Source organism: Acinonyx jubatus, chromosome F2, assembly GCF_027475565.1.
Source record: "Acinonyx jubatus isolate Ajub_Pintada_27869175 chromosome F2, VMU_Ajub_asm_v1.0, whole genome shotgun sequence".
NCBI classification, from domain to species: Eukaryota; Metazoa; Chordata; class Mammalia; order Carnivora; family Felidae; genus Acinonyx; species Acinonyx jubatus.
In genome coordinates this window covers 62,022,514-62,038,548 of record NC_069394.1, presented here as the reverse complement: position 1 = coordinate 62,038,548, position 16,035 = coordinate 62,022,514, and the positions used below count along the sequence as shown (strand labels likewise).

Genomic DNA, 16,035 nt, shown 5'->3' with positions numbered 1-16,035 from the left:
TTTGCAAATTATAACTTCGAGACCAAAGTTTATTATATCAATAAGTAATTTTGATATATCATCTTAACTGCAAGGACTCAGTGTCAGTTTATGGTAGCATTGTAACAAAGGACAACATTTTACCAAATGCAACAGAGGCTTCATTCTATAATAATTAGGTTACACGTTAAATCCCATCATCATAGATTTCTGCAATATATTTTTGTCTTTATGGTGTTACCTATGATTGCAATCCCTAAAAAGTAAATGTCTATATATCTATATATAGAAAGAAGAGAGACAGAGAGAGAAACAGAAACAAAGAGAGACAGAGAGATAAAGATTGAGATAGAGAAAGAGAGAGGTGAGGGGGATTTATTTGAAGGAACGGCTCATGTGATTATGGGAGGTGGGAAACCCAAAATTTGCAGCGGGGGCCAGCAGGCTGGAAATTCAAGCAGGAGTTGATGTAGCGTTCATGAGTCTGAAGGCAGTCTAGAGACAGAATTCCTTCCTTCCTGGGAAAGCTCAGTCTTTAAATGCCTTCAGCTGTTTGGATGTGGAGCATCCACATTATGGAGGGTAATCTGCTTTATTAAAGGTCACTGATTTAAATGTTAAATTAAAAAAAAAAGAAAAACTTTCACAGCAACATCTAAACTGGTGTTTGATCACACAACTGAGCATCTCAGCCTAGACAAGTTGACGCATAAAATTAACCATCACAGTCTACTGCTTGTCAACTTGACTTTCATACACATCTCCTTAAACCATACTTAATTTCATAATAAAGACAGTAAAAAAAGTCATACTTAACATAATATGACGATCCTGTGTACAACTGAAAGCATACCAACTCCTTCCTAGAAGAGGTTCAAAGTCCTTGGGTCATGTTCATGATTTTCTGGTAACTTAAATATCTGGTAACTTAAATACTATAATGTAAAGTTAATTCTTTTTTTTTTTTTTCCGATTTATTTTGAGAGAGAGAGAACACGCACGAACAGGGGATGATGGGTTCCTGGCTCCGTGCTGCCAGCAAAGAGCTTGATGCTGGGCTTGATCCCACAACCATGAGATCATGACCTAAGCCAAAATCAAGAGTCGGGTGCTTAACTGACTGAGCCACCCAGGTGCCCCCTTAAATACTATGATATAAAGTCGTATATATCTCATAGGATAAGGGAATAAGAGAGGGAGGAAAACAAATATGCAGATAGATACATACATGCATACATACATATGTACACACACACAAGCATATTCATGACAAAATAAAGAAGAAATACTTATAACAAATATGGTCTTCATTCTGTAACTGGTCACATGGTCATAACTGTTATTTACAACTGCCTTCTTCCGCTACCCATTCCATATTCTTCAGCAAGCACCTTGGCTGGTTATGATTCCTTACCCAGTAGGATGTCGCAAACCTTCATTCATGAAGAATCTGGGCCACGAACAGATCTGCCACAATTAGATTGTTGCAGTTTGCCATTGACTTTAATCCAGGGTATAGTGCTAAGGCACTTCCTGAATATCAGACATACTCTTCCTTACCTCCATTATGTGGTAAGCCACCCAATTTGCCCTTGGTAATTGGGATCAATCAGTTAGCCAGGACAGTAACTCCCTTCTTAGCCTGTTAGTTCAGAGGCATAAGAAACCCAAAGTGGCCCGGCGGCAGTCTTAAATTCCAGTCCATGTAATCACTGCTGTGTCTTCTGATGGAAGCATTCCTCCCTTTGGAACTAAGACCTCTAGACCAGCAGAGCATAAGGTCACAGGTTCTGGAAGCAAAAATTTTACTAGTGGATCACTGGGGTAGTATTAAATGGTGCCACTCCAGTTTTCATCTCTTGACTCTTGGACCCATAAATCCTGACTGTTGGAGAAACAGCACCGTATACTGGATGCCAATTTAGAGTAAATACAGCCTCCTGGAGAACCTTGCCCCAACCCTGCAAGATACTGCCAACTCGCTGGTTCTGTAAGGCAGTCTTCAAGTGGCCATTACACTACTCTATCCAGCCAACTGCTTCAGGATGGTGGGAAATATGGTAAGACCAGAAAATTTTATGAGCATGGACCCACTGCCCCACTTCATTTGTCATGAAGTGAGTTCCTCCATCAGAAGCAATGTTCTGTGGGGGCGCCTGGGTGGCTCGGTTGAGTGTCTGACTCTTGATTTTGGCTCGGGTCATGGGATTGAGCCCCTCATGGGGATCCATGCTGAGTGTGGAGCCTGCTTAAGATTTTCTTTCTCTCCTTCTGCCCCTCACCCCCACTTGCATGCTCTCTTTCACTCTCTTTCTGTCCCTCTCAAATAAATAAATGAATAAATGAATAGATGAATAAATGAATAAATACATAAATAAGAAGCAATGCTTTGTGGAATACCACAATAGTGGATAGGATGACCCATTCTGTGGCTACCACTCCACCTCCTACCCCAGTGACTTTTGTCATCACACAGTGGGTTCGTGAACAGTGTGGCCATGATGGCAACATAGACTTTCATTTTCCAAGACAAACCTGGGCTCTGGCCCCCACTGTGCCCAATCGGCCAGCAGCAGAGACCAACACTGAGTCCCTTCTATGGCACCATTCTCCAGTTAGATACCTGGTGCCAGGTTGGTTACATTAGACCATTTCCATCATGGAAGGGGCAGCATTTGTTCTTAATGGACTAGACACTCTGGATATGAATGTGACTCCCCTACATGCAGTGCTTCTGCGAAAACTACCATCATGGACTACTTTGCTACAGAGTGCGGTCTCTTTACATTCTAAGAGAATACACTAGCACTGAAGCGTAGTTACAACAGTTACTAACTGTTACAACTGTTACAACAGTTACAATTAGTTACTAACTCAACTTTCTTTTGTAACCGAAAATCTAGTACTTTATTAGCAATATAGCAGTTTTTAATAAACTTGCTCTAAATGCAAAAAAAAAAGTCTTACTCATAAATTACTATTGGTTATAAGCCTACTCTCAGCAATCTGGTATAATATATCTGTAGTACCAAATTGAGTGTTATATTCAGCTTACTTTCTATCAGTGTCTGCAATGGGGTATTGGTGTCAAGCTGAAAAGTTTTAGATCCACCCCCCCCCCCCCCGCCCCGGGGCCTATTTTCAGGATTTCTTTGTAGTAGAAATTTGTAGGATTTTTTAAGAATTTTGTAGGAATTTTGGAGAATATACAGAACAAGATACCCGGATTCTTTGCTGAGCAAATTCTCCTAGTGCATTTGGCTCGATTTCACTGCTAGCTCTTTCTTGAATTTTACTAGGTGATTCATATGTTAAATTTTACGTAAGGACATTTTTGCAATTCTTTATGAAGTTTTTTTGTTTTTTTTTTTTTTTTTTTATTTAAGTAATCTCTATACCCCATGTGGGGCTCGAACTCACAATGCCCCCAGAGATCAAGAGTCACAAGTTCTTCCAACTGAGCCGGCCAGGCGCCCCTTTAAGAAGTTTTTATTTTCAGTCTGCTCACTCTTAAAATAATGGTTTTTTTTTTTAATGAACTAAAATGGTACATTTTATGTAGCATATTTTAAGTAAATAGTAAATGATTTTTTTGTAATAGCATCTATTTTTTTTTTAATTTTTTTTTCAACGTTTATTTATTTTTGGGACAGAGAGAGACAGAGCATGAACGGGGGAGGGGCAGAGAGAGAGGGAGACACAGAATCCGAAACAGGCTCCAGGCTCTGAGCCATCAGCCCAGAGCCCGACGCGGGGCTCGAACTCCCGGACCGCGAGATCGTGACCTGGCTGAAGTCGGACGCTTAACCGACTGGGCCACCCAGGCTCCCCGCATCTATTTTTAACTACTGTGCTATTATGCATAATATGTTTTCTTTAAAATTTGTCATTTTTCCCTTCCCTTTAACATATCATTGTGATATTCTTAACTATACTTTAATTCTATTTTGGAATGATTATGCTTTCTTCATGAGATACTCTTTTACTTTGTTTTTCTTGCTCTTTTCCCCTCCCCTACAGATTGTTTCTATTCTATTCTTGGTCTGTCCTATTGGCCCTCTCTCCTGTATTTTTATTGATTTCTACTTTTAATCTAACTCTGTAACTATCTTTTCCTATAATTCTGAATAACTTAAGTATCATCTATCAAAATGAGCTTTTTTCTATCTTTTATACCAATGTTGAACCAATTCTGTTATTTCAAGAAACCCTCAAATTTAACCTCAGTTTCAAACTTCCCGTTTGCTGCTGATATAACCGTGGCGTTTATCTACATCCCACTTTCCTATTATTTCTATTATATTTTAAAACTTGATTTAGATACAACGTGATAAGAATATATTCTATGACTATGCCTGAAATTAGATTCTAAGATACTCTTTATTCAGAGGAAGCCCGTATATGCCTCTATCACAGGATATCACCAAATTTGCTGAAGTACTCTTTCTCCTATGACTAGGTTATAAGCTTCTTGAAAGCAGGGGGCATGTGCAGATCTCTGGAGTCTGGCATAGTGAGGTTTTTAACGAATGAATGAGTGACTGAATGAGTAAATGAGAACAGTCAGTTGTGCAATTTCCCTGGTCGTGTCCACAAAACACACTCCCCCCAGCTCCAAAGGACACCGAATGAGATTTCTTTTACAGAGGCCAAACCTTTTAATTTCCCAATTGGACTTACTTTACAGCAAAAATATCCTCAGAAAAAATGCATTCATTTTAACCTATTCATCCAAGGCAGAAGTTGTCAGCCTCGGCTGAAGATAAGAATCACGTCCTCGTCTCAGTCAAAATAAATTCGGGGCCCCAGAGGTGATTCCAAAGTGCACGCACGGGTGAGAGCTGTGCCAAAGACAGACCCAACCAGTGGCACGTTCAAAGGAGCAAGGGAAGGAGAAAAATAAGATCCTTAATGCCCTGTGGTGGAGAATTCTTTCCTTTTTTTAATGTTTCAAGTTTTTATTCAAATTACTTATTGGGGGAAGGGGAGATGAGAAGTTTGACAGAACCCCAGCTCTTCCTTCAGGAGGCTGGGGAGGGAAGGGCCCGTTTGTAAAAGTGAACTGTTGTCTTGAAAAATTAAAAGGAAAGATTCTAAGTACCTTCTAAAGAGGCAAACTTTGAAGAGGAAAGAATTTAAAATTTAAATTTAAAACTGAGGTCACAGATTCCAACAAATGCTCATAAAAGGGCCCTTTGAGTTTCTGGGGCTTTTTACAAAAATATTCCGCAGGCTTGCAAATACGGCACATGTATTGGGTATACAGGCTAAGAGAAAGGCGTAAAGAAGAATAAAAGTTGACATAGAGAGACTTGACCAGAGGAAAACTGTTGTAAAGACTTAGCGGTCCCCAAATATGTGTCTATATTATAACTGCAGTGACAGCAAAGCTATCTGTGAACATGGATGAGAACAAGCGAGGATGTAAACCACTGGCATGTTTCAGAGTATTGGACTTGTAGCCGAAAGCTCTAGTTCCTTCTTTGCTACTAGCTTGCTGCACTTTTTTAGGCTGGTCTCTTCACTTCTTCCAGGCTCTGTTTCCTTAGCTGCAAAATGAAGGATTTGAAAGCTTGAACTGAGTGGGTGCTTCCCACAAAGTTTCTCTGAAAGACTAAATATGTGCACCCCCAGACTCAGTGGGGGTAGCCTGAAGCACCCACCGCAAGTCAAAATCTTTTAAAATTCTCCTGTTTTGTCTTAAAAGTTTCTGTCCTGGCATGTGAATTATTTCTCAGTAAAGCTGTTTGTTTTCTTTTTCTTTTTTAAGTCCTTGTACTCTTTTATCCCTTAACTATTCTTTTTGTGGGTTTTTTTTTTTTTTTTTCCTTTTAAATACGGTGGAGCTTGTATTGTATGCGACATGTTACGGGCACCTGGGCAGCTCAGTCGGTTAAGCACCTGACTCAATTTCGGCTCAGCTCATGACCTCACAATCTGTGGGATCCAAGCCCTGCGTCAGGGTTTGCACTGACAGCGTGGATCCTACCTCAGATTCTCTTTCTCCCCCTCCCTGTGCCCTTCCCCTGCTCATGCTTTCTCTCTCTCTCAAAGTAAATACATTTTTAAAAGCTTAAAAAAATTAAAAGTTTATATTCTGCTTTTTTCAGAGTATGCTATCTACATTTTACACATGTCACTAAAAACACTGCTTTTTTCTCTTTCTTTCTTTCTTTCTTTCTTTCTTTCTTTCTTTCTTTCTTTCTTTCTTTCACTTTTCTTTTAATAGCTTTACAATATTCAGTCATCTGGCTGTACTCTCATGTATTAACTGGCTCCGAATTTGGGATATTCATGTTACAGCACAGTGTGTTTTCACCACCATAGTCCCTTAATTCCTTCTGCTTCACTCCGTGTAAAGGCTGAGATTTCTTTATAGTTTCTAATTGAATCCTCTGAAGTGTGAAGATTATAAGATGAAAATAATTTTTTTCTCTTATTACTGCAGTGTGTTAAGCAGTCTCTTGGTGACGTAAGTTGTACTTCATTCTTTCTTAAGATCTTATTGCTAAAGAGGGAAAAAAAGAAACTAACATTTACTGAAGGTCTATCCATACAGGGTCTTTTGTAAAGGTTATCACATGTCATCAACCCAGTAAGGTAATGATTGTATCCCACTTCATGTGATAATAAGCCAAGTCTCAAAGAAACCAGGTAACTGGCTAATGATGTGTAGCACAAAGGTATAAATTGGGTCTGATCTCCCCCAGATCTGTCCCAGGCCATCCTGTTCAGGACACTTTGGTCCCATAGCAGGAGCAGAGGGAGCACACAGCCATCCCAGTCCTTCCCTCAGCCCAAATCCCACTGGCCAATCTCTTTTCTTAGTAGTGCAATGGTCTCTCCTGTGATGAACATCTTGGTTATTATTATTATTTTTTTAAACTTTATTTTTTCTGAAAGAGAGAAAGAGAGCCCATGCTCTTACGTGCATGAGTGGGGGAGGGGTAGAAAGAGAGGGAGAGAGAATCCTAAGCAAGCTCTACACTGTCAATGTAAGCCTCACCTGGGGCTCAATCCCACAAACTATAAGATTATGACCTGAGCTGAAATAAAAAATCAGATGCTTAACTAACTGAACCACCCAGGAGCCCCAAACATCTTATTTTTTGATAAGGGTCCTTTGATATATAGCAAATTGTTTGTCAAAGAATAAATAAATTTAAAAATTTTTTTTTAAATGTTTATTCGTTTTTTGAGAGAGGTGGGGACAGAGCATGGGTGGGGGAGGGGCAGAGAGCAAGAGACACAGAATCCAAAGCAGGCTCCAGGCTCTGAGCTGTCAGCACGGAGCCCGATGCGGGGCCGAACCCATGGACCACGAGATCATGACCTGAGCTGAAGTTGGAAGCTCAATGAACTGAGCCACCCAGGCGTACCTCAAGGAATAAATAAATTAAGGATTATTTTAAAGCTTACAGTAGGAGTCAATAAACTTTATCTGCAAAGGGCCAGACAGTAAATACTCTAGCCTTTGCAGAATATGTGCTCGGTGTCCCAACTACTCACTACTGTCCCTGTAGTGGGAGAGCAGCCACCCACAGTCATTGACAAATGGGCGTGCTGTGTTCCAATAAAACTTTATTTAGGGACACTAAAATTTGAATTTTGTGTCATGTTCACTTTTTTTTTTTTTTTTTTTTTAGTTTTATTGATTCCTTTTGAGAGAGAGAGTATGTACTGAAAGGGCACAGGGAGAGAATCCCAAGCAGGCCCTGCACTATCAGTGTGGAACATGATGCAGGGCTGGAACCCACAAAACGTGAGATCATGACCTGGGCCGAAAATGAGAGTCAGAAGCTTAACTGACTGAGCCATCCAGGCTCTCCTCTAATGTTCACTTCTTACAAGATATTCTTCTTCTTTTGATGTTTTCCCATCCATTAAAAAATGTACAAACCATTCCTAGCTCATAGGCAGTAAAAAAAGTCTTCATGGGCTAGTTTACCCCCAGCCTCAGCCATAAGTAGGTAAGGTGTTCAAATGTAATGCTTGCTGTGGTCTACAGCTCTAGGTGAGTGAGTGATAGGGTATATGTGGGTTATGTTCTATTTGGTCCATTAGGAAAATTCTAAAAGATGTAGAATAAATCAGTCAATAAATCCCTATTTGTACCTTAACGTATGTTGATAGTAGGTAAGTGATCTCAGAAATGCATCTCCTAGAGGCCAGGCAATAATGAATCCCCTCCATTGCAGTGATGCACTTAGCACTCTCATTTCCTGGAAGGCATCCTTGCACTAAGGATGATAGGTCTTGATATTTCCACCTTGCACTTCCCCTTTAAAGACGGCCCATCACTAGGTCAGCCACTCCCTCCTGTGGCTACATGGTAGACTTAAACCTTAAACCTGCTCCCCTCTAAACTCCCTGCCACCACCCTCATTCCTCTTTCACCTCATTTCTTTACTACCCCAATTCCAACAATCCTTCCACGCCATTGAAACCTAAAATCAATTGTTCCTATTACCCGCCTCTTTTCCTTCTCACTCAGACCCTCCCTTTCCTCCTCAAGCTGTCTAAACTTCAAGGTCAATCCTGACCCTGTCTTCCTTGCTTATGCCCTCAGGGGCTGATTTTTAGTAAGCAGGTTAGGTATCTTCAACTCAGATAGGAAACATTGGAGAAGTGGAGGGTAGCACAAGATAGTGAATTAAACCCCACGCCCTCCCCCAGGTTGTGCTGCCCCTGAGGGCGGCCCCTTTTGCCAAAGCCAGCTGGCCTGCTCGCTCCTTCAATGCTAGGGGCCACGTGTACCACTCTGGTAGGGAGCATTTCTCCAGGGACTGCCTGCTCTCCAGCCTATGTCCTACCCTAAGTCCACGACTCATCTCTCTCCCAAGCATCAGGCCTAAGGCACAATCAGAGGGGAGAGTGTAAATGAAGCTACACTTTCCAGAATTATTTGGACCACTGTCTCCATCACCCTCAGCTCTATCAGCTGTATTTTTCACAGACTAAATCTGGGTGGAGAAAAAAACATTAGATACCAGAGACACAGCAAAAACTCTTCTCTCTATAGTTGGATAATTTGTGCCTTCTGGGTCAGGAAGACAGATGACCTCATACTTCCTACTGGGAAATAACAGGTTTGGGAAACAGACTAGTGATTCTCATCCATTGCAACTGATAAGCTGACCTAAGACGCTCTTAAAAATACTGAACATATGTCAGAGCAAGGAAAATGTATAAATGACATGACACTATTTTGATGATCGTTAAAAACATGCATGCTAAAAGAGATCTAAGGAAAAAAATTAACTGCTTTTAAACAGAATGGTAAGATTAATAGATGAAGTTATACTCTGTTTGGCTTCTGTAGAGCATTCACATGGTTACCCGAAGTTGTGCTAATTAAATCGTTTCACATTGATTAAGTTATGGGCACTAGCAAATAGACCAAGAACTGAGTAAAAGAGCAGCAGAAAATATGGTCTTGCTTCAGGTTAATGATGTGCACCGTGAACTCTCCGATACCTGGCATGGTGTTCACTACAAAGCTTTAGTGTGTGTGTTTTTTTTTTTTTTAATATTTATTTTTTGAGAGAGAGACAGAGACAGAGACAGAGTGTGAGCAGGGGAGGGGCAGAGAGAGAGAGAGAGGGAGACACAGGATCCGAAGCAGGCTCCGGACTCCGAACTGTCAGCACAGAGCCCGACGCGGGGCTCGAACTCACAAACTGTGAGATCGTGACCTGAGCCGAAGCCGGACGCTCAACAAACTGAGCCACCCAGGCGCCCCTAGTGTGTGGTTCTTTTATGTACCCATTCAATATTATTTGATGCAAGTGCCCAGACATGGGAGTCCATGCCTGTGTATCTGTTTGTCATTTCATTTCTTACGCTTAGCGTTGTGCATGGCATTGGTGACCTCAGTAACTAGATACAGCTTGCAAGAATGATGACCAAGTGTGGTGGTAAGGATGCCACACTGAGAAGTTCTGGATTGGGCTGTAAACCTTTGAAGAAAGTGTAAATTATACTTACTGTGTCGTCTGTTCTAATTATTTGAGTATGGTTAATTTCATATTGTGTCAAACGGCAAATTCTCAATTTCATGTGATACCTTTATTTTCTCCCAGGTGACGGTTAGAGTTTATTGGAACATTATTGGATGGTGGGTCCAGTGTTAGCACTTTAAAGGTGGCCTGGAAGGCAATAAATACCCTCAGTTTTCAGGGGGAGAAACGGAGAGCATTTCATGAGAACAGAGAAACTAGTAAAACTAGAAATAAAATGAAAATTAACCTGACAAATATGTATCTTTAAATATGTAACTTTTTGTTGAAAAAGGAAGATTGAAATAGTGTCAGGTATAGAATTACACTTCACTGTAAGTAGTGATGTGTTCATATGAATGCTTTACTAAAATCAAATCAAACATATAAAGTACAACACCTTCTTTTCATTTATTAATCTTACACCTCTGTTTATTTTTAAATATATTTTTTCATGTTTATTTTTGAGAAAGAGAGAGAAAGAGTGTGAACAGGGGAGGGTCAGAGAGAGAAAGGGTCAGAGAGAGAGGGAGACACAGAATCGGAAGCAGGCTCCAGGCTCTGAGCTGTCAGCACAGAGCCCGACGCGGGACTTGAACTCACGGACCGTGAGATCATGACCTGAGCCGAAGTCGGACGCTTAACCGACTGAGCCACCCAGGCACCTCGTACATCTCTTTTTAAAAGCAGTTATTTTTTTCCTCAGATTAATTTTCTTTCAGTATGGATACTTTTATTGGTCAGCAAAATAGTGTAATGTCATGTAAACATCTTACCACTAAAGACCAAGCAAATAGTTCAATAACCTGCTGCTGGAATGTTGTAAAGCCATTGTAAACTGTCTCAATGTCCATGAGAAGGTGAGTAGCTGGTCCCACAATTCATACAAACAGGTATATCCTTCCCGGGTTCCAGGGCCCTGTTGTATCTCTCTCAGCTTAGCAGAGCCAACTATACCAAAAGTTGCTTGTAGGAGGAAGATGCTATGAGGGCGGCCCGTGACCCCAAATTTCATTGACACACATGTGAATCCCCTTCAACATGATGCCAAACCACTGGTTTACATTTACTTCCCAGGAAGTCAAAGCAGGCAGGTTACAACTGGGTGTCATGGCTTTTCCAGCTTGCTAAGTGAGGCACTTTTAGGTATAGACAAAATCACACACACGCCTTAAGTGCCAGTTCACAGACACCTGCCTATACTAAGGCTAAGTGAAAGTGGAAAGCCTATCAATATTTTCAATAAAATACACTTTTTAAAAAATATTAAATTAAAAAAATGTTTACTGTTTATTTATGATTGACAGACAGAGAGAGACAGAGCACGAGCATGGGAGGGGCAGAGAGAGGGGGAGACACAGAATCCGAAGCAGGCTCCAGGCTCCGAGCTGTCGGCACAGAGCCCGACGCGGGGCTCGAACTCACGAACCACGAGATCATGACCTGAGCTGAAGTTGGTCGTTGAACCGATGGAGCCACCCAGGCGCCCCTTAAAGATTTTATTTATTTAAGTAATCTCTACACCCAGTGTGGGGCTCGAACTTACAACCCCGAGATCAAGAGTCGCATGCTCTACTGACTGAGCCAACCTGGTGCCGCCAAATAAAATACGCTTCAATATCAGATTACAAGGACATAAAGATAGGGGGAATGTAGTGAGAAAATTAACATAGTTCTCATCTAGGGTTGATAAGAATATATTCGCCCCTCCAAAGTTTTGTTAAGAACATTTTTGCTGCTGTATGTATAAAAAAATTTTTAAGGAAAACATTATAATGTGTCTCGAAATCTTTAATTTCCAGCTGTTCTACTGTCAATGACAATGGGAGACAGAAATTTAGTTTAGTACTTTGCCTGAAGCAAGGCAGCATAGCAACTATTCTGTAGGGCAAATTGCTCGGCAAGCAATATGCCCTCTGTGTGGAATCCAGCATGGGCCATGTTGAACTAATTTGCCAAGAAAAAAGTCTAGAATAAAGATTTCACTATATCTCAGTTACTTACTGTGGGAAACTACTATATGTGTTTTGCAATTTTCAGTTTACTATCGGGAGGATAAAAATTTATTGTGGTTGATGTCAACATTTAATCACTTTGGAGTCTCTGTATTTCAAAACCCTAAACTTTCAGAGTTCCAATTTGCAATTTTACTGCCTTATGCTCAAGCATGTTCGGCTGGGTCAGGCTGAGTACACTGCTCATCCATTTACCTTAAGGAATTACAAATGCACAATTTTAAGATGTTTGGTTGCAATGCTGTAACAGGCTCAGTTCTTCCATTTATATTGAAGCCTGATAAAAATACGCGTGGGGGTTGTGATGCGAGGCTGACCACTATCCTCTCCTATGGCTCCTCCCGAACGAAGGCTATCTGTCTGCCAGCGGGGCGTGGCTGGCCCAGAGGGTGACAAGCCTTCAGTTCAGCAGAGCTACTTGAATACGTCTTTATAAGAATGTAGGAGTTCTGCACAGCTGTTATCACTCTGCTTAAATTATCCATCTTTCCTTGTAGTCCCTTTCTCTTCTCTCTCATCTTTTCTTTCTTCCGTTTTTATGTATGTATGTATTCATTCATTTATTTCTTTATAAACGTTTATTTATTTACTTTGAAAGACAGAGTGCGTGTGTGTGCACACGCACAGGAGCAGGGGAGGGGCAGAGAGAGCGGGAGAGAGAAAATCCCAAGCAGGCTCTGCACTGTCAGCGCCTGCCAGTAAGGGGCTCGATCTCACGAATCATGAGATCATGACCTGAGCCGAAATCAAGAGCCAGCTGCTTAACCCGCTGAGCCACCCAGGCGCCCCTTCCTTTTTTATTTTTAAGTATCGGCTCTTTTCTAGACTAAACTCACTTGATACGTAATGAGGGGCAATTTCTCCCAGACTTGTGACAGTTGTAAAGTCATCCTTAAGAATCTTGACATCTCATTCTCTTCTTCTACAAGGAAAGACTTAAATTTATTAAATACGTACAGTGGAAATATGAAACAATCATAATTAATCTTGAGTGGGGAGCATAAAAAATAATAAATGTGAGGTTTTAAATTTTAATCACCAAACTGAAGAACAAAAGGATCAAAGACCAAGATCATAAAGATATCAGCAAGAGATGATTTGTGAACTTGAAACAATGTACGACTTTAGGACATTTTTAAATTTTTTTCATTAAAAGCTCCTTGCTTTTGCATTTTTAAAAAAAATTTAATATTTATTTATTTTTGAGAGAGAGAGACAGAGACAGAGAGAGACAGAGAGAAACAGAGCATGATTGGGGGAGGGGCAGAGAGAGAGGGAGACACAGAATCCGAAGCAGGCAACAGGCCGTCGGCACAGAGCCTGATGCAGGGCTCACTTGAACTCATGAACTGCGAGATCATGACCTGAGCCAAAGTCGGATGCTTAACCAACTGAGCCATCCAGGCGCGCCCCTTTTTTCATTTTTTTTTAAATAACATTAGGTTGCAACTACTAATTGTAATAGAAAACAACAAAATGATACATAGAAAGCTATGCTTGCCTTAAGTAGGCTTTCTTAAAATATATAATTTACATCACAAGTAAAATGAGGTAAAAAGAAAAACCTCTTACCCCTTGAGGAACACGGTATAAATTAGTCACTTGATAAGAACTTTTACTTTAATAATTACCTTTACTTTTGTAACCGAACTACATTTTTTTTACAGCTTTATTAAGGGATAATTCTCATACAAGAAATCATGATGAACGTGTACAAGTGGATAAGCTTTGACATCTGTACGTATCCCTGCAACCACCAGACTGATGAAGGCAGTGACCATAACCATCACTCCTCCAAGCTTTCTTGTGCCCTTGGTGATTCCTCCCTACCTCAGCCTCCTCCCCTCCACCCTCCTTCCTTGGGGCAACCACTGATCTGTTTGCTGTCACAAGGGTTATTAGTTTAGCATTACTTTTAATAATCTGTAACGAAACTGAAATCATCCTTTTCACGCAATTTGAAAAAAGAAAAGATCTGCTTTGTTTCCTAACTGGAAGAAAAAGTAACAACCCTAAGAGCAAAAGGGTGACACACAGGTCATTAGAAAACACTCTTAATTGAGTAATGATTGTGCAGATTCTCTTTCATACTCCACAGCCTAATGCTAATTGGATTAAAGAGTCAAGAATCCAGGAAATGAAGTAAAAGAGGAGGTGTGTTGATTTTAATAAATAGGGTTTTTTTTTTCCCTGTCTCATCTGTCAGCTTATTTCTAATTAATAAATGGATTTTCAAAACCTGGCCAAAAATAACAGCGGTTCAAATACACGATATGGTTCTTAAAAAAAAAAAAAAGCAGCTGCATGTTGGAGTTCTCTGCAATAATAAAGTGAATTGTTGCAAATGATATTAAAACCCTACCTAAACGCTACCTTGCAAAAATATAGATTTATTCTAATCCATCATTACAATATGTAAAACTTCTGTTGGCATATAAGTTGAGAATGCTAAAAACTCCAGCAGGTCAATTTTGGTGTTTGTGGAATTACGTATTTGTTTTGTGTCTTTAATTAAATAAACATGTTTATAATATATGTATAGTATGTAATTTATTTCTCTCCCTTTCCAATATCCATTATTCTGTTAAACTCGAAGGTATGCTTCCACGTTTTGAGAGTGTTTTTGTGAGATGTGATATTTCAAGCAAACTCAATACTTCATTTTGTAAACAGCACATTTTTCATTCTCTTGACATCACCAAATAAGAATGCTGTACATTGGAACATAAAACAAAAATAGGTCCAACTTGGTTGGAATTATATGTAGCACTAATGCTACTTATTGATTACCACAAGGGTGTTGGCTCTGGCTTTATTACAGCTTTTCCACTATAGAGCAAGAACTAGAAGGACAGTGTTTGTGACAGGTGGTTGCACTAAAATGTCTTCATGTGGCGAATGCCTACTCCCTGCTCTCGTACAGCAAATTAGTCTTTCACGATGAATGAAGTATTAGGTCTCCGGACTATATGTATTTCAATCCTTGAAAATGCTTAGATAATTTTAATATCAATAAATCTACGTAGACTACTATATATTTCTACCTGGGTTTGCATGTGAATTTTAATTAAAATATGTTCCGGTCAATCATTTCACCCACCGTTTACAGAGTTTTGAAAGATAGGGTAATGACCAACCTAATTTTACAATTCACTGAAAAATATTTTTATTCATGTATTTCTTGTTTTTAGTTTATTTTTGGCAGAGAGGGAGGGAGGGGGAGGGGCAGAGACAGAAATCGAGAGGGCATCGCAAGCAGGCTCCACACTGTCAGTGCAGAGCCTGACGCGGGGCTCAAAATCGTGAACTGTCAGATCATGACCTGAGCCAAAATCAAGAGTCGAGGCTTAACCAACTGAGTCACCTAGGTGCCCCTCATATATTTCTGATTTAAAAGATACAGAGGTATTCCTAATTTTATTCACATGCTGAAACACATTTTTTGAGCACTCTGAGCATAGCACCAGACTAAAAATAAAGGTATATTCAGACAAAATAGTAAATGGCAAGTGGGAGTGTGCCCTCGGGGTGAACACACACAATTAGGGAAGAATTAAACATGAACCGGTGGTTGATAAAAATAAGTATAGATGGGTATAAGGACAAGTCTGTTATAGGTACTGTATTGACATTACTTGCTAATACTGACAATTGAAAGAATTCTGTAAGTCCACTTTTATTACTAGTTTCAAATTTTCTAAGAATTTTCTTGACAGGTGAGACCAAAGCGGATAGCTCTAATTTACAAAAAGAAATACTTCTGTGGGAAGTATAAGACTTTGATTTAAAAAAAAAAAAAAAAAAAAAAAAGCAGATAGGATGTATTTGGCTCTATAGGATTTTGTAAGATGGGTTCTTCATTCCAGGCTGTCACTAGGCCAAAACTCTGGATCTTTGAACTCAGAAAATCCTGGGATTCACTCACAAAACAAGAAATATTGGACTCCTAAGAATTAAAATTATAACGGGGTGCCTGGGTGGCTCAGTCGGTTAAGTTTCAACCTTCGGCTCAGGTCACGATCTCATGGTTCATGGGTTCAAAC

The 16,035-nt window shown here is 40.1% G+C and overlaps 1 long non-coding RNA gene across 1 annotated transcript; it reads left to right on the top strand.

Annotated features, from left to right (window-relative positions):
- Nucleotides 1-1,340: 1,340 nt before the first annotated feature.
- On the top strand, nucleotides 1,341-14,351 carry LOC128312867 (uncharacterized). The gene is made up of 3 exons (XR_008292723.1): nucleotides 1,341-1,551; nucleotides 1,874-2,039; nucleotides 13,660-14,351. It is a non-coding gene; the product is annotated as an uncharacterized LOC128312867 (long non-coding RNA).
- Nucleotides 14,352-16,035: the final 1,684 nt, after the last annotated feature.